This window comes from Schistocerca americana, chromosome 5 (genome assembly GCF_021461395.2).
Source record: "Schistocerca americana isolate TAMUIC-IGC-003095 chromosome 5, iqSchAmer2.1, whole genome shotgun sequence".
Taxonomy (NCBI): domain Eukaryota; kingdom Metazoa; phylum Arthropoda; class Insecta; order Orthoptera; family Acrididae; genus Schistocerca; species Schistocerca americana.
The window spans coordinates 351,925,437-351,945,901 of record NC_060123.1 but is presented as its reverse complement, the minus strand read 5'-3'; positions in this window follow the sequence as shown (position 1 = coordinate 351,945,901).

Sequence of the window (20,465 nt, the reverse complement as noted above, 5' to 3'; positions counted from 1 at the left end):
GCGAAGCCCTGCACTGTCGGCTGCTCCAGCTGGAACGAAATCCGTGTTGACAGCAAATGCCTATCAGCCTCGAACGGTCGTCCACCAGCTTCCTCACTTCTCCGCCACACGTTTCCAGCTTCATCTTTCCCAGAGGCAGGTGTCTCCCTCCAAAGTGCCAGCAGTGTTCCGTCTGCTGGCTGATTCCCATCAGCCATGGCTGCTTGCCGCCGACCGGTGGTGGCGTTCGGAGATGGTGCCGCGTTCTGTCTGCTACCTCTCGCTTGTTGCGCAGCCAATTCACTTTGAACCTGCATCGCCAGCGGTGACACAGATGGCTGTACCGGAATTCACGGCACAGAGTATACGACTGTACCAGACTCGTCACGGAGTAGCAACTGACCACAATGAACATATGTAAAAACAGATACGGGTCTTTTATGGTCGTTGGGTGGTGTTTTGACCATATAACAATGAGTACAACACTATCTGCTGATAGTGTGTTTGTTAGCATTCACACTCATATGGCAGTCGCAGTCTATGCACAAGACTCTGCACCAAAGAGAAGATATTCAGACTTGGCTTGCTATGATCCCTTAGATCTTCCCCCATGTAACGCAACAGCTATCAAATACTGAACACAAAACAAAGAGCCAATTTGTATCACAATTTACATATCAAATCTAAGCATCAGTGAGGCAACATCTTTATTTAGTTATTTATAACAGAAAAGTATTCCTCTTGTACGGCTATTGCCACAAAATCTGCTGAGCACTGTGTACACTGACAAGGGTTTGACAGGAAACCATAATTGGGCTCCAGACTGGGCCTCAGGGGTAAGTTTCTGACTGTTGTTCACAATGCCATCACCTCTACATTAATTACAATTTAGGATAACTAATTTTGTGGTAAGTTAGATTAATGATAATTTCCATGTGCAGCCTAATTGTCGAATTGTTAAATCGTCCTCTTTATAGTTAAAAACTACCTTGTGTGCCTGTCGCTGTTTCATTTCGCCTGTTAGCGATGGCGAATAGCTTGTAGATGCATCAGTGTTTCGCGTCGATTGCTAGCGAATGCGAATCCAATTTGTCACATTGTCATCAAATTATTGGCACACTCACAGAACATAAGTTCAATACGTTAGAGTATGTCTGCTTTTCATGGCGTGGTAACGGTGGTAATGTCGCTCTCAACTGCCAATTTCGACTTACTGCACCAAAGGCCAGCTTCCAACGGTTGAAATGTTACGCCTCTGTTTCTCCCTCGCACGTGGTGTGCGAGGCAGCTGTAAAATCACCCTCGCCTGTTTCTCGGGATGACTGGTAAGGTTGTAAACTGATCAGTTGTACTTTGTCCAGCCGTATTGGACGCTTTCTACTGCGAAGATGCGGGAATAACAAGTTTGGAGCGCAGATTCAGGTCATGATGGGCAAAATGCCAAAACAAGTGCCGTTTTGTTATTTCTACATTGAGTTCACGACAAGAACGGCAGTGTATGGAATGAGTTATGTCACGGAAAATCATCACCCCTTCTAAAATTCTGCTAGTTGGCGAGTCATTTTTTCACTTATATTCGGTGTTGTATTCCTTTTCAAAACTTACCCCAATAACATTGTTGCTTCTAGTGAATCGAGGGTCGTATGAAGTCCTTACCTTCCTATTAAGAAGCTGTTATTTCGGTGCAGTGAGCATATTTTCCCTTGTAGTGACCCCTGCGTCTCATTCGAATACTTAACTTTTCTAATCTAACACAAAATTCCAAGTAATCGCTTTTTTTTAATGCATAACCCTTATAGTATCCCGTTTAAATGGTGACCACACATTTCGAATGTGAGCAAACGTAACAGCAAACGTGCCAGTAAATAGAAATTGTTATACGTTGAACATAATGGAAGCACTAACTGATAAGTCCCACGTAGAACCAAAGTAATAATACGTGTACGTGATTGACAGACATAAATAAATAACGTTTTAGTTAACAACGAGGGGCTTACCATAGTTTGCGATTGTCAGGGTGACACCTGTAAATTATTACATGTAGCCTACAGAATAAACGTTGAGCCCATATGCAACCAACATTGCTTAAAAAATTGAAATATACATGAAACAAAACTCAGAGTAGTATAGAAATTTCATAATGATTAGAATTTCTTGTGTTTACTAGAAGTTTCAGGTAGGTCCCATTCAGTACATGATCACAATATGAGCGCTAGAACGGCTGTTTGTGCTGTACGTTGTACACCACAGTTTGACGAGTGCTGGATCTTATTAAATATCGTGAGAGTCTGTCCCGTTTCCACCGCATAGAAGGCATCAAACGTTACGTCAATTATCACGGGAAACGAGAATCTGATTGACGTTTTGCAAAGGACAGTGACAGTGACATACCTCAAAAACTTATCAGTGGCTATTGCGAGTAACTGCATTACTTATTTAACAATAGCTTCTCGAAAAGTGTCGATGGGAGTGAACCGGATCAGCATCGGCAACTGCAGAATAATAGACAAAAGGAGGCTCATGCGCTCTCGCTGTTTGTTCCAATATAACTGTTTGCAGTATGAGGGATTTTCATTGCACATAACAGAGCACAATTTTTCACTTACCCAGATTAAACAGCACTATCGTTAAACGGTTATAGTTCGTGCATTATCATTGTTTGTTGTGAATTAATAAGTCGAGTGCCTGTAGGCTCAATAAATTTCCCGTCATCTCAAATCTTTCTTCAGGTCATTGGTAACGTTAAGAAAGTGTTGTGAAAGATTACCATTGAGGTTTGGGGGCCAGTTCCAATGACAATACCGTGTGCTACATCGGAAAACTGCTTACAGAGCGCAGAGCAGCGAGTGACGTAGGTACCTGATCGGGGTGACTGGGCGCCTGTACGTGGCGGTAGTACACGACAAAAGGGTGTCTCACTGAGCTACGGCGTATATTAGCTTCCTCACTTTTGACTGTTTCCTGTAGCAATAATACCATTACTGAAACTCCCAGTTTTTCAATTTTATTTCCGTGATTTCTGTTCTGGGACAAAGATATAAATGCCATAATAATTTTATAAAGAAAGTTCATAGTGCAAGTCGAGGTGGGCATTGTTGAATGATGATTCAAATGCAGCAATACGGGGTGTTTCGTTACAGGAAACAAACATGCGACTAACAGATTCCATGGAACAAATAGAAAGATTGAGTAAGTTACATGGCCTGTAAAGTGCCAATAAAATTGTGTTACTCAACAAAAATAGAAACATCTTACGAAAAGTAATGAAAACTGATGTGCCGGTGAACTTCCACATCTCACGTAACCACACAACACGGCGATAAGGCTACATGCCATACACAATGCCTCACTTCCTGGAAGTGCTTAGATGTGTGTAAACTTGACTTGAAACAACTTTACGCGAAATTTTAAGAAGCAGCGTGCATACAGGAATCAATGCATGACTTGCTACTAACAACTTTCTGAACGCGGAGTTTCCTAAGCGGGTTTGTGCCGATAGTACGAGTGTTCATATAAAGAAAGGGGACGTCATTACATACTATGTGCACTAAGAGCACAGAAATATTTGTTTCATTTGGTTCTGATATTTGTTTTCGAATTATATTATTTTGTCATATGTTTAGCCATACCTAAATAGGTTGGAAGGCCGGCCGACGTGGCCGTGCGGTTAAAGGCGCTGCAGTCTGGAACCGCAAGACCGCTACGGTCGCAGGTTCGAATCCTGCCTCGGGCATGGATGTTTGTGATGTCCTTAGGTTAGTTAGGTTTAACTAGTTCTACGTTCTAGGGGACTAATGACCTCAGCGGTTGAGTCCCATAGTGCTCAGAGCCATTTGAACCATATGAACCATAGGTTGGAAGAGTGACGTTTTGCCCCTTAATTTACGATTATCCATTAGTTTCCAACCGTTAACAGTCTTGATTAAGACCCTAGACTGCCAGTTAAGGAAGCTCTAATCGATGTAGAGTACGCAGAATGCTATCTTGCAATTAAAGTGCGTCATACTATGTGTCATAGGTGAACTGTGAATCACAATTCCTAAACAACCACGCCTAACGTTTTCCACAGTATTACTTCCAGTGTCGCTAGTGTCAGCGACTAAAGCACAGGGAGGTGGCACATCGTTTAAGACACAATGTTTTTTCGGGACGAACAATCCTCATCTCCACCAATCCTAAGGTTCGTTCTCCGCTATTTCCTCAAACGAGGGGTGATATAGGTATACGAAAGTAGAGAAATCAAAGTTTTGCTGTCGGAGCAATCGCTCACAAACACACACACATACACACACACACACACACACTAAAAACCCGAGCATCTTATGGTACGCAGATAGTTGAGAACTTCCAGCTGTTCTTGTCAGTACGTGTCTGCCTAGGTGGGTGTAAACATTACAGCAGTGAGAAAAGTTCAAAGCCTCCACATCGTGTTATGGTCACCCATTAGCAGATGCGGGATAGCAGCTCAGCAGTCACTGATCTTAAGCAATCGACTTTGGTCTATATACTTCTCACTGGACGCAAGAGGGCATCATGGAAAGTAATGGCGTCAGAATGATTTATTCTGTTGTCAGTACCGGTTGAGGTATTACACGCCACGCATATTGATCGGCAGTCTCTCGTGCTTCGCTGACGCAGGTTGCAGGCGTCTGCCGCGAGAGAGTTCCGAATCGTAGCGTGACACACGACTGTGTGTAACTTAGAGTCCTCCAATCACGTTACAATAGGGCAATGTACTGTAAAACGACAGTAAACTGGTACAGCTTGCTGCTTCTAATCATTTCCTGTACTCCCATTTTCCACAACACTCAGATGTACAGCAATGTTTGCTTTATACCATATACAAGAAATCTCGTCTTATTATATAGTAATCGAAAGTAAGTTCCTTTATTACATGAAAAGAGTGATTATAAACGTGACGGGCACATTTCTAAGGGAATGTATCAGTAAGTATTTCTGTATCTTCCATAACGCATCTGCAGTTTGTAACGTGGTATGGAAAGAAGAAGATACTAGTGCAGGACTGATCCACGAAAATATTGTGGAGACTATCGAAAGTGAGAGTAACGTAATCAATGTTATCGGAAACTGCGGCGAATTGGAACATAATCTCCAGGTCTATCAACCTCATATTGAAACTAGTAAGATGCGAAATTTGCAATCAGCATCCAAAAGAATTCTGGGATCGAAAAGATAGCTCCAGAACTAGATTAAGTCAGCAGAAGACTCATTCACTCGAACGATTTGTATCGAAAATGTTGGTCTGTCATATGATGCTGGCGAAAATAAGCTAGTTGTCAAGCTGCTTCGAGCACGGTCATGCATAAAGCCATAATTTCTCACTTTTTACTAAGTACCTTGTATATGACGGTTAACTTTGAAACTTTTCATGTAAAAAATAATTCAGCCATTGATGCTTGAATGACGGCTACACTCATAAAACTGCTGCGGAAGTAGAGGAAGGTACTGCTGCGACAATATGAACTCAGTTCCCCGACCCCTACATACGTAGAACTTAAACAGCAACCACGTACGCGCCGTGTATTGTCATCAGTGATATGGATGACCGTACAGTGAATGCTTTCCATTCGTCACGAGTCCAGCTAACAGTACATTTATTAATTATACCAACGCTACGGGATACCAGTAATTTTGAGAGAATTTGGTACTATAGAGAGCGAGGACGAACGGTATGTATTGTGAGAGTTGACGTTGCTGTGGTGAGGCCAAGTGTTCCAAAAGCATATTCTAAAAGCATGCGAGCCGTTGAGGTTCCGTTTGGCACCGATCGCCACCAGCGGACGGAACGTGTTATAAGAACGAGGTCATGAAACGTTTCACCTTCACCCAAAACAAGTTGTGAAAGTAGGAGTCTACGTTAAGCGAGTAACATTTTCTCAACGGCTGTAACGTAAAAGCAACGAATAGACATACATCCAGGCAATACTTCTGTCCTTCGAAGTTTGAAGCCTTTCTTTGTGAATGCCGATTTGGCACAAACGCCTGAATTTGTATAACTTTATTTCTGAAATACTGTCGGGACTGTTGGAATATTCCACACTCCACGCCTACAGTGAGTCTTGACAGAAGCAAAATCGGATTCTATTAGAGTTGTACGGCTACTTCGTACACCGTCTCTACCAGACACTACAGTCAGTAATACCATCGCAGCAGCCTAAACACAACACCAATAGTTATAACAACGCCTTTTTTGTTAACAGGTAATACGTTTCTTTCAGAAAAGGTGCTGCTGTATTATTTACAGTTGTGAATTAAAGTACAAGTTCAGTATTTCGATTATTCAGTTTAAATATGTTACGATAAACATAGATTACCATTCGTAAACATCATAAAACGGATCTCTGAAAGTAGCATTCGTACTATTAAGTGAACACGCTACTGCGTTAAAGAAATGTGAAGAACCGATAAAACTTGGTGAAATGTTATTATAACTTTGTACACTTGTATGGCCTCAGCAAATATGTAGATTATTGTAGTTGCAATCGTCTGTGACAGAGTGACCACCAGAATGCATTAGTTTTGTTCGTGATTACTGTTGTGATCAGGCCTAGAAAAGTATATATGCGGAGTGAGAAGCGTTAAATGTTGAGTGATCGCTGTGCAAGGAAACAGAGATGAGGCGTACACGTGTCAGAAAAGGGCCTCATTGTGTGTCACCATTTGGCCAGCTGGTCTAATCGCGCAATGTCCAGATCTGTAGGGCACTCGGGTGTGACGGTGGTCTGATGTTCGACCGCATGGGAACGTGAGATCAGGCATATTTGACATCAAACACCGGGTCAGCCACGTCTGACCACCACAATAGAAGATCGCCGTATTGTTCACCAAGCACATCATAGCGCAGTAACATCTGCGCCCGTCTCTCAGAAAAAGAAATGGACTCCCTGTGACATTTTGTCTTAACCCCCAACCATCGGCTGGAGATTAGGCAACTGCACTAAGGAATTTTCGCCAAAAACGTAAGCTACCTTTAACACCATAATATAATCTGTGGCGTATCAGGTACTGTCGTGACGTGGTGGCGTGGACTGCTGTGACAGCGTTGCCATTGTGTTCAGCGATGAATCATGATACTACACCGCCCCAATGACCATTGTTGGCAAATATGGCGGCGACCTGTGGAGATGTTCTATTCTTAAGATGTACAGTGGTCTTACTACTTGCGTCACGGTGGGGATAGCCGTCGAATATATCTTCATATCACGGATGAAAATGACTTAGAACGTTCTGAAGGCACATCAGTACGTCAGGCACATCCTGCGTCTTTAGGTGCTGTCTCATGTGACAGTATCATGGTACCATTTTTCAACAGCACAAAGCACGTCCGTACTTGGCACTTCTCTCTACAAACTGTCTGTGGGCTGTCGACGTACATCTGTTGCCAGCAAGGTTTCTAGACATATACTAAATGGAACATGTATCGGACTACTCCGTCTCAGTGCCAATATCGAGGACTGGTTATTTACATCGCTTGTGAGTTAGCTTGCTTGAGAAGGGAATACAATGACTTTGACACCCTTCACAAACGAGTTAGTACATCCATCAAAGCCAGAGAGGATGCAAAGTGACACTGATAAGGGGGCTCGCACTGTAAAGTCCTTTGCAAATCTGACTATATTTCGTAACTACTGCACAAACATTACACACACTCTCAGTCAGTGAAGTTTCATTTTTTTTCCTGTTACCCTTCTGCGTGCTTCATCTTTTTTGTCAGACAGTGTATAATCTGTCGTTAGCGCCGGGGAACACCACCATTCGCATTACTTCATTAACCACAGTCTGAGAAAGACAGGTTGACCATTGTGTGGCTACACATTTGCACTATTCTTACTTTTGTGCAAACAAGATACCTTCGCGAATACACTTTCAACAGAGTCGGGGGTTCTGTCCTAAGGTCATGTATTGCTCTCTGGTATTCAATAAGAAAAACAAGGAAAGATTTTTCACACTATGCTTTGTTTAAAAAGAACAGTTCAACACAAAGGCAACCAGTTACAACAAATCCTTTTCACCCCATACATCTATAACATAAGAAATGAGACAGTGAAGGACTTCGAGCATCTGTGGATTGAAGGAGCTACAACATATAAACTTCATACAAATGTTAATGAATTGTAGACAAAACAACAGAACGTTGCGACGCAGCTTGGAGCGATAGGGATCTCTTTGGGAATTGGAAATGTATTGGGGCCACAAAATATACTTGAACAGCAGTTCATTATTAGAAGCAATTAAACTCTTTATAATGATAAAATTTTACAATTTAATAGTGGAAGCACTGATGACTAATGAATATAGCAGTTAAGACCAAGGCTCACATCATCAATATATACCACCCTTGAAATGCATATATCCAAGATTATAATTTAAAAAGATAAAAATGGTTGCCCAACGTCGCCATACCAAAATAAAATCAATGAAAAAAGCTAAAATGCTAAGCAGTTTTAATAAATTTGTTAATTGCCTCACGGCGTTGCTCCTTTACTGACACTTATTGGTCAAGAATGTCAGTTGATCAATTAAATAATCACTTTCAGCAACTGCGCTAACAGTTTAAATCTTACTGATAAATGCATACCACAACGAAGCCAAAATAATTATTCTTAAATTTTACATACAAACTGCATTAAGGAACACGATGCCTCAGTCATAAAGACCAATTTACGTCAACAGCGATCAATCGTAACCCTCCTATGGTAACAGGGGTGTCGGGTCACCCAAGCGATAATTTATTTCTTCTTTAAAGTTGGCTACAAAAGTTTTAGTTTTGTGTCATGTCTTTGTATTAATTTCTCATTGTTGCGTAAAACAGCAACTGATCAGTCGTGCTGTTAATCAGTTGCCTTCAACCACTAATTGAGACTGAATGACCCCTGGGGTTTCAGGTCACCCCTGTTACAATTTACACAGTTGAACTTTGTTTACTAGCTTTTATAAGCTTTTCAAGTATGGGTTCTGTAAATGAGAATGATCCACGGTCTGTGGATATTGTGTGATGCTAGAACATATTACGTTTTACATACTGTCCATATGTAGGGAAGGGGAACACACAAACACCAACGAAAGCTGCTAACGTATTATGTAGAAGGTCTCTCCATAACGATTAGTGGGACAGTTGGAAACACCACTTGTGAAAATTGGTTCCCATCTACACCTTTAGCATAGCTGATGCTGAAACGAAATTTGGCACCTCTTGGTACAATGAGCAAAATTAAGGACTAAATCCAACCAAATTCCTTACTCGGCAGAAGGAAGAAACTGTCAATGCTGGTATTTGCATTTTATCAGAAAAATTGTTTGTATCCTTCACTCCTAAAAATTGAAAATCTGTAATACTTTTGTCTGTAATGCATTGTATTCCTGATGTTGATCACACAAAAAAGAAACAAGAGATCAGAGAACTTTATATTACCACAGGAGGAGCGGATTCATTTGACAAAAAGGTAGAAGCATACTCTGTGTGGAGGATATACGGCCGGTCGTTGTGGCCGAGCGGTTCTAGGCGCTCAGACCGGAACCGCGCGACTGCTACGGTCGCAGGTTCGAATCCTGCCTCGGGCATGGATGTGTGTGATGTTCTTAGGTTAGTTAGGTTTAAGTAGTTCTAAGTTCTAGGGGACTGATGACCACAGATGTTAAGTCCCGTAGTGCTCAGAGCCATTTGAACCATTTGAGGATATACGGCGCTGGCCACAACGCTCGTTTTATGGAATTTTCAGGCACGTAGTAATAAATACTGTTACGTTTTTCTTAGTACAATCACAGAAACGTATGAAAGGAAAAGATATTTTAGAAAATCTTAGAGTTAAACTTGCTTGATCACACATGAAACGTTCGCCTTGTTCTCTGGGAAGCAAGAGAAACAGTTTAAGAACAGAGATGCAGAAAACTGCAAGCAAGAAGTCATTTTCATTCTAGAGATGAGGACAGAAAAGTGAAAATAGCTCGTATATAATGTGGCAGGTCTACATGCAATTGCCATCATCTTTCTCTTAAAGTACACTGTCCTAATAATCGTTACTACGTTACTCCAAAGTGTTGGCAAGAATGTTGATGCCTAACACTGGAACAATTTCTCCCTAAAAGTATTGTAGTGTTTTAGTTAGTTGTAAAATAAAACAACAATGGTGTACGCAGGACTACGTGAACAGAATTTCACTACAAACAACATTAATAGCATTTAAGACAGACGCGCGGTAAAAGAATTAATCGCCGGGGGTCAAGCTAAAAAGCGTTGCAGTTGGTGTAGGTGCTCTAAAATTTACACGAAATTTATTTAAGATACATTAGCAACAATTTCGGGGAATTCTAGTCTTCGGTCCGAATAACCCCTGTGGGCACGCAGGCTATCAGGCTTATAAACACAGCTATCCACAAATGCCGACCCAAACACTCGATCGAACTTATACTGAAGGCCGCCTCTAGCCGGTGTTCCTTACACTTATTTACTCGGGTCTTAGAAGAAACAAGCTGCATTAAATCGTAGGGGAAATGAATTATGAATGTATAGATTCCCTTACACGTACCATATATAACTGAAGTACAGAACAGCAATGGAAGGCGAACACTTAATCTCGGGAGTTACATACAAGCAAACAACGGTAGTAGCCGACCACACATACAAAAGGAATCAGCTAAGCCCGGCCGGCATAAACTTCAAACAAACAAATTACAAGATAATTATTGAACTGATGCGTAGTTTGGAAAACAACTGATAACCACTCTTATTTATTAGGATCAACTGTCCAGATGTCGGATTATTCAAACCTGGCAAGTTAGGGAAAGGCATCAGTGACAGTGAGGTACCTATAATCGTGAAAAGGAATGTTAAGTTAGTAAAATACACTGAGAAGCAAAATATCTAAGGAAGATGGTTCAAATGGCTCTGAGCACTATGAGAATTAACATCTGAGGTCATCAGTCCCCTAGAACTTAGAACTACTTACACCTAACTAACCTAAGGACATCACACATCCATGCCTGAGGCAGGATTCAAACCTGCGACTAAAGCGGTCGCGTGGTTCCAGACTGAAGCGCCTAGAACCGCTCGACCACAACGACCGGCTTTTAGGAAGACATACAGTGAGATATCGCACATTACTTGCTGAAGCCTTTTCGGTACCGTTGACTGGACACAGTTCTGGTAAAGATTCCTTACATCATATATTCAGATTTCATTGGACAGCCACCTGACACACAGTACACCATACATCAGCCTTTAAGGCTCTGCAGAGGTGACGTGACGTTCGTTCATCAACATTTGTCTTCCTGTGCGGCGGTTCAAGCGTCTGTAAGCATTAAGTCTGCGTTAATGATGGCAGTCCCTGGACACTATTGACTTCATAAACGCTACTAACAATCATTCCATGTTCGCAGTGGATTAAATGTCGACGTGCCAACCTTCACATCCCTGTCTAACGAGACTGCTCAAATGTTACACCTACATTTGTGCACAGTTCTCATGAGTAAGAGGACAATGTTGATCTGACGCTTTTATATAGTGTGGGTTGCATACTACAGAGGCAAGCATTGATTCATGGGCAAACTTGACTGATTTGTGATTCCTCCCCCCTCTCCTTAACCTGTTGTTATGCTAAGCGGTTTAAAACACCCTGAGAGTTGATTTATGACCACTATGTATAATCCATGCTTCTGAGAGCTCCTCATCCCTCCACTTCCTCCCTCGTGCCTCTGGAATATTACCAACCCCTCCCCAGTACCCCTAGTCGATACAAGCACACTTTTGAAAACAAATTAATTGATTAATTAAATCGATCAATTAGCTAAATCTCCCACCCTTCACATTCCCTCCACTCTTCCCCCTCTCCACCCTATCTGGAAATTAGTGGGAAAAGGACTTAGTTTGTGTTGAAGAGAAAGGATCTCATCATACGAAATTGAAGTCAATGTCAGCTACATAGCAGAGGATATACAGTTTACTTATAAAGTTCAATTTTGAGGTGTTGAGTCTTTTATTTGTAAGAAAATCTCACATCAGGCAACTGTATGTCCTAATTATGTAATTACATGATGGAAATTGGAGGTGCTGTATTGTTGGGAATTTTTCTTATATGCACTCAAGTTGGCATGCAGGGATCGACTGAGCTAGTGCACAATGCCACCACCAGAGGACATACCACACTCCACACATCGCCTCTTCCCTCAAAAACCCTCCCAGAAAATGTTGATGAGAAAAAGACTCGCTCTGTGCTGGAGAGAAAGGAGAACAATTATGTGTGTAACAGTTCATGACATATTTTCAGACCCGCAACGGATAGTGAAAAATACACCGACAAGAGCAGATTGGATGACTAAAAGATCCTCCTAGCATTCGAGAAAAATGTCTGGAATAAACAATGAATTTTCGATGTCATACAACTGCTTGTCTGGGGATGTTCTAAACCAGCAATGGCGGGCAGGGGGCAGCATCCTAACTGCCGCACATACTCGAACAAAGAAGATATCACTTGCCTCTCTAATGTCACAGAATGTTCCGTAGATACCTTGCTCTGTCCCCGTATTGTTCGAAACGGTCTGCCGAGATTTCTATGCACCCCGCAAAGGATGACTTGTGACTCTCTGACATCATGGAACTTCCTGTGAGTGGAGCATTCCGATTGGTCCTTGCAGAATTTGCACACCAAGTTGTTGCTGCGTGTGTGGGAGCACTATACGCCACTTGCTGCAGACGGACAAAGCACGAGAATTTCAGCGGCAAACTATATTGTACAAATCGAAAACCGTACAGCAGTCTATTGCACTGAAAGTTAATCCCTGCAAAAGTGGTTTACAGATAATGAAATATGGAAACTATCGCCACAGCCATTTCGTCAATTTCACTGCTGTGCTACTGTCGAGGAAAGTTGAATTATTCAGGGTGAAAATGATCTTCAAACAGCCTATATCACCACCATAACAAATCGTTTTAGTGCTCACGATTCGTATCGTGCTCAAAAAATCTACCATCAGAGACTCATACTGCATAGACAGAAAGATTATAAAAATCATAAGCACATGCACAGGTATTCCCCTCGAGGTCAGTTATTCATCCACTGCAGCCAACGGACACGAGGCAACTGTCCCCGCAGAGGCTGGCCTGATGGGCAGTCAGAGTGCGATCCACAGACAGTGGTGACTCTCCAAACGGGTGTACAACGGCTGGGCTGGTTCACCGGTAAAAGGCGTCACCTAATGGCTCTGTTTCTCTGTGCCCAACTTCCTGCTGTGGTTTCTGCAACGAGTTTCGATCATCTCCAGACTCTGGGATTATACGAACATTTACTTTTGAGGACTGCCAATGAGGAATGCTTCGTCAATAGCGAATTTATTTACCGACCTCGATACCGATATCACTTGCAATATCTGATTTTACACCCTAAAAAAATGACGTACATATTTCTATGCTAAAATCACTGAATTGCATATAAAAATTCCCGAAATTTCTTATTTCACATGGTTTGCTAAAATATCATGCCATTTACGTGGCTGTTCTCAAAATCAACCACATATCAGTGTGCTACCAATCGTAGAGTGGAAGTTCTACATCTAGATACCCAAAACGAAATCGAGGTCACTATGTGGGAGATACTGGATACCACTGAGCGAACAGAAACCTATCTTGTGTGTGAAGATCCTTACATGAAAACTCGCAGACAGATTAAACTGGTAGTTCCACTCGTGGTTTTTAACGAATACCGATGTCAAGGATATAATAGAATCCAGATCATCGTTGCACTTTACAAAGTCGACTTGACATTTAGCACTTATAATCGTGTGTATTTCTCAAGTCTGGATAACTAGCAAACGTCTCTTGCACCAGTTTTTCACCATGTAAATCCAAACACCAGATCATAGCCGATGATTTCTCAATCATATAAAAAGGGGTAATGTCTAGAATGGCTGTACAAGCAGTAAATCGGTCAATTTGCGTAGGAGGGAATAACTGTCCTGCAGAAACACTCATCGTATTGAAACTTTCCACATATAAATCAAAGAATACATGCAATAAACACTATTGAGAAAGATACTCAACACATATTGGGGATTTGTTCCTTAGTCACCTGCTTAGAGGAAGACACAGTTAGGTCAGCCACACAGTTGTACCCTGCCTGCACAGTTCGGGCCGAGCCGCAGTGGCTCATGCCTTAAGCCAGAAATGCCTGGCTACCATCGCCACGCATCCGAACAGACAACAGAGTCGTATTAAGGAACGCGCCAAAAATTTCTCATTATGTTGTTGTTGTGGTCTTCAGTCCTGAGACTAGTTTGACGCAGCTCTCCATGCTACTCTATCCTGTGCAAGCTTCCTCATCTCCTAGTACCTACTGCAACCTACATCCTTCTGAATCAGCCTAGTGTATTCATCTCTTGGTCTCCCTCAACGATTTTTACCCTCCACGCTGCCCTCCAATACTAAATTGGTGATCCCTTGATGCCTCAACACATGTCCTACCAAACTATCCCTTCTTCTAGTCAAGTTGTGCCAAGAACTTCTCTTCTCCCCAATACTATTCAATACCTCCTCGTTAGTTATGTGATCTACCCACCTAATCTTCAGCATTCTTCCGTAACAACACATTTCAGAAGCTTCTATTCTCTTCTTGTCCAAACTATTTATTGTCCATGTTTCACTTCCATACATGGCTACACACCATACAAATACTTTCAGAAATGATTTCATAACGCCTAAATCTATACTCGATGTCAACAAATATCTCTTCTTCAGAAACGCTTTCCTTGCCATCGCCAGTCTACATTTTATATCCTCTCTACTTCGACCATCATCAGTTATTTTGCTCCCCAAATAGCAAAACTCCTTTACCTTTACTACTTTAAGTGTCTCATTTCCTAATCTAATTCCCTCAGAATCACCCGACTTAATTAGACGACATTCCATTATCCTCGTTTTGCTTTTGTTGATGGTCATCTTATACCCTCCTTTCAAGACACTATCCATTCTATTCAACTGCTCTTCCAAGTCCTTTGCTGTCTCTGACAGAATTACAATGCCATCGGCGAACCTCAATGTTTTTATTACTTCTCCATGGATTTTAATACCTACTCCGAATTTTTCTTTTGTTTCCTTCACTGCTTGCTCAATATACAAATTGACTAGCATCGGGGACAGACTACAACCCCGTCTCACTCCCTTCCCAACCACTGCTTCCCATTCATGTCCCTCTACTCTTATAAGTGACATCTAGTTTCAGTACAACTTGTAAATTGCCTTTCGCTCCCTGTACTTTACCCCTGCCACCTTCAGTATTTGAAAGAGCGTATTCCAGTCAACATTGTCAAAAGCTTTCTCTAAGTCTGCAATTGCTAGAAACGTAGGTTTGCCTTTCCTTAATCTAGCTTTAAAGATAAGCCGTAGGGTAAGTATTGCCTTACGTGTTCCAACATTTCTACGGAATCCAAACTGATCTACCCCGAGGTCGGCTTCTACTAGTTTTTCCATTCGTCTGTAAAGAATCCGCGTTAGCATTTTGCAGCAGTGATTTATTGAACTGATAGTTCGGTAATTTTCACATCTGTCAACAGCTGCTTTCTTTGGGATTGGAATTATTATATTCTTCTTGAATTCTGGGCGTATTTTGCCTGTTTCATACATCTGGCTCACCAGATGGTATAGTTTTGTCAGGACTGGCTCTCCCAAGGCTGTCAGTAGTTCCAATGGAATGTTGTCTACTCCTGGGGCCTTGTTTCGTCTCAGGTCTTTCAGTGCTCTGTCAAACTCTTCACGCAGAATTATATCTCCCATTTCATCTTCATCAACATCATCTTCCATTTCCATAGTATTGTCCTCAAGTACATCGCCCTTGTATTCACCCTCTATATACTCCTTTCACCTTTCTGCTTTCCCTTCTTTGCTTAGAACTGGTTTTCCGTCTGAGCTTTTGATATTCATACAAGTGGTTCTCTTTTCTCCAAAGGTCTCTTTAATTTTCCCGTAGGCTGTATCTATTATACCCCTAGGGAGATAAGCCTCTACATCCTTACATTTGTCCTCTAGCCATCCCTGCTTAGCCATTTTGCACTTCCTGTCGATCTCGTTTTTTAGAGGTTTGTATTCCTTTTTGCCTGCTTCATTTACTGCATTTTTATATTTTCTCCTTGCATCAATTAAAATCAGTTTTTCTTTTGTTACCTAAAGTTTTCTACTAGCCCTCGTCTTTTTACCTACTTGATCCTCTGCTGCCTTCACTAGTTCATCCGTCAAAGCTACCCATTCATCTTCTACTGTATTTCTTTCCCCCATTCCTGTCAATTGTTCCCTTATGCTCTCTCTGAAACTCTGTACAACCTCTGGTTAATTCAGTTAATCCAGGTCCCATCTTCTTAAATTCCCACCTTTTGCAGTTTCTTCAGTTTTAATCTACAGGTCATAACTAATAGTTTGTAGTCAGAGTCCACATCTGCCCCTGGAAAAATCTTACAATTTGAAACCTGGTTCCTAAATCTCTCTCTTACCATCATATAATCTATTTGATACCTTTTAGTATCTCCAGGGTTCTTCCATTTATACAACCTTCTTTCCAAGTGTTAGCTATGATTAAATTATTCTCCTTGCAAAATTCTACCAGGCGGCTTCCTCTTTCATTTCTTAGCCCCAATCCATATTCACCTACCACGTTTCCTTCTCTCCCTTTTCCTACTGCCGAATTCCAGTCACCCATGACTATTAAATTTTCGTCTTCCTTCCCAATCTGAATAATTTCTTTTATTTCATCATACATTTCTTCAATTTCTTTGTCATCTGCAGAGCTAGTTGGCATATAAACTTGTACTACTGTAGTAGGCGTGGGCTTCGTATCTATATTGCCCACAATACTGTGTTCACTATGATGTTTGTAGTAGCTTACTCGCATTTCTATTTTCTTATTCATTATTAAACCTACTCCTGCATTACCCCTATTAGATTTTGTGTTTATAACCCTACAGTCACCTGACCGGAAGTCTTGTACTTCCTTCCACCGAACTTCACTAATTCTCACTATATCTAACTTTAACCTATCCATTTCCCTTTTTAAATTTTCTAAACTACCTGCCCAATTAAGGGATCTGACATTCCACGCTCCGATCCGTAGAACGCCAGTTTTCTTTCTCCTGATAACGACATCCTCTTGAGTAGTCCCCGCCCGGAGATCCGAATGGGGGACTATTTTACCTCCGGAATATTTTACCCAAGAGGACGCCATCGTCATTCAACCATACAGTAAAGCTGCATGCCCTCGGGAAAAATTACGGCCGTAGATTCCCCTTGTTTTCAGCCGTTCGCAGTACCAGCACAGCAAGGCCGTTTTGGTTAGTGTTACAAGGCCAGATCAGTCAATCATCCAGACTGTTGCCCTTGCAACCACTGAAAAGGGTGTTGCCCCTCTTCTGGAACAACACGTTTGTCTGGCCTCTCAACAGATACCCCTCCGATGTGGTTGCACCTACGGTACGGCTATCTGTATCGCTCAGGCACGCAAGCCTCCCCACCAACGGCAGGGTCCATCGTTCATGGGGGGGGGGGGGGGGGTTTCTCACTATAATTGCAATTAAATGTTACGATTGTAACCCCAATCTGGTGACATTCGACGATAATCAAAGTATTGCAAATATCTCTTCTTGACGGCAGTGGCTCTGGGACCATTCTCACACTGAAATATCAGTATCTATATCCTTCTTATGTCTGGACATAATTTCTCAGGTAAAATATTTCATCCTCCTTAAGCCTTTCGATGCATTGAAATCACAATTTTCCACGTCAAATCCAATCCAAATGACAGCCCATAAACGTTTTACTTGCACCTGTCGGGACACTGACCACAGTTACATTACACCTCAACATATACTTCATGAGTCTGTTGATCACAGAAAATCTGTCACACATCCCCTACTAAGTATAACACTTCGCCAATAACTGATGCTGGGGCAGCCAAACAATACTGAACGAAAATCGGCAATGGGTGGAAATGGCTAATTTTTTTTTCTTGCGAGTGATATTGTAGAATGAGAGACATAATTCTTATAAGCGATTATCTACTAAAAGCACGATCTCAACGAGTATGGTACTGTCATCCTGCGTAAAACATCGGTTTCAGTTGTACTGGTACACACAAGTATTGCTAATGGTATCCCTGTTAAAAACAATACATATTTCATAAATCGAGGTGTCGTATGGCTTCCGAATGCAGTGCCATCCACACAAATACTGTGACGGTGTGTTTTAACAGACCGAAAGTGCGAGTCCACGTCACCAGAGGAGCAAGCTCATATTAATATAGCCCTTCTCACCGAATTTTGAAAGTGATTCTGCTGAGGAATTGGTATTAAACTGATATATGAAGCTCCCTCATGCCACTATTAGAACTTTCACTTGCTAACTATTTTTTGTTTGTAAAGCATTCTATATCGGAACCATGTAGACGGTGTAACACAGGTTCTGCGATATGTCCTTGGGGTTACTGGTGAGGAAGGACGAAGATTGATTAAGTATTATCACATACAGTAGATGGTGTGGTATGTGGGAATGACTTGAAAAATGCAACACTTGAAGACAAGAATTGTACAAAATCCTATAACTAATACACCGGCTTTTCTCATCTGAAGTGTTCGCATCCTGGATGAAATTCTCTCTGCGGTTCGGAATGTGGTCTCTCGATTCAACCACATACTTGCATTGTAGATGTCTTTTAATGATTGCAGGCATTATTGAATCGTATTCGTGGACTCTCATATCATGAAACGAGTCAACGTTTTTAGAACGCATTTGCTATTGCCTCCATTCAGCAAACCCCCAGTGTGGTTTTAGACAGGCTCTCTGCATCTTGCAACTGCTCCTCGGCCTCTGCTGATAGTCCCCCCCCCCCCCCTCTCCTCTCCACCGTTTTAGGTTTGTCCATGTGATCGCCCCAATTTAAGTCAGAACGGAGGACGGAGTTCACTCAGGGCAGTGTATGGTTCACTCGGTGGCCTGGCTGTATAATTACTAAAATTGACGGAACATACGCCAAAATGCATGGAAATTGAGGGGTTGAAAGGGGTATCCACATGTCCTCCGCTTGGTGCCGGAAAATACTTGTTCATGGGAATAGGAATTTGACAGCAAGAGGAATACGAGAAAAGTTGACATGCAAGTACTAGCAACCAGGCAAACTGTCGTTTCTTGCGGACAGCAATAAGACCACAAGAACGGGCTGTTAAATGTGGAGGACCGACATATGTAGAGGACTTTTTTTTTCTTTTTTTTTTTGATTCATCAGTCTTCTGAGAGATCTGATGCGGCCCGCCACGAATATCTCTCTTGTGCCAACATGTTCATCTCAGATAAGCACTTGAAACCTATGTTCTCAATTATCTGTTGCAGTTTTTGCCCTCTACATCTCCCTCTAGTACCATGGAAGTCAGTCGCTGATGTCTTAACAGATATTCTATCATCATGTCTCTTTTCCTTGCCAGTGTTTTCGTAATATTCCTTTCCTCTCCGATTCTGCGCAAAACCTCACACATTCCGTACCTTGCCAGTCCACGTAATTTTCAACATTCATCTGTAGCACCAAATCTCAAATGCAAATGCAAATGCACCGATTCTCTTCTGTTCCCATTTTCCGACAGTTCATATTTCACTTTCGTACAATTCTGTGCTCCAAAGTATTTTCTCAGAAATTTCTTCCATAATGTAAAGATTTTTGATACTAGTAGACTTCTCATGACCAGGGATGAAGTTTTTGCCAATGCCTGCTTCTGAAGTCCTCCTTGCTCAGTTCGTCATTAGTTATTTTGCTGCGTAGGTAGTAGAATTCCTTAATTGTACCTACTTCGTGACCATCAGTCCTGATGTTAAGTTTATCGCTGTTCTTATTTCTGCTACTTCCAAGTTCTTTCGTATTTCTTCGATTTACTCTCAGTCCATATTTTGTACTCATTAGACTGTCCATTTAATTCAGCAGATCATGTAATTCTTCTACACTTTCACTCAGCATAGCACTGTAATCATCAAATCGTACCATTGACGCCCTTTCACACATAATTTTAATTCCACACTTGAACCTTTATTTTATTTCCATCATCGTTTCTTCCATGTGCAGATTGAACAGTAGGGGCGAAGAAATGCATCCCTGTCTTACACAATGTTTTATCCGAGGATTTCGTTCTTGGTCGTTCACTCTCATTATCCCCTCTAAGTTCTTGTACATACAGCCCATTATCCGTCTCTTCCTACAGCTTAAGCCCTACTTTTCTCAGTATTTCGAACATCTTATACCATTTCACATTTATTTTGTGGAACGGTTTTCTAGGTCAACAAATCCTGTGAACGTGATTTTTCTTTAGTCTTGCTTCCTTCATTAACAACAATGTCAGAACTGTCTCTCTGTTGCCATTACCTCTCCTAAAGCCAGACTAATCGACATCTAACACACTCTAAATTTTTTTTTCCATTCTTCAGTATATTATTCTTGTCAGCAACTTGGATGCAT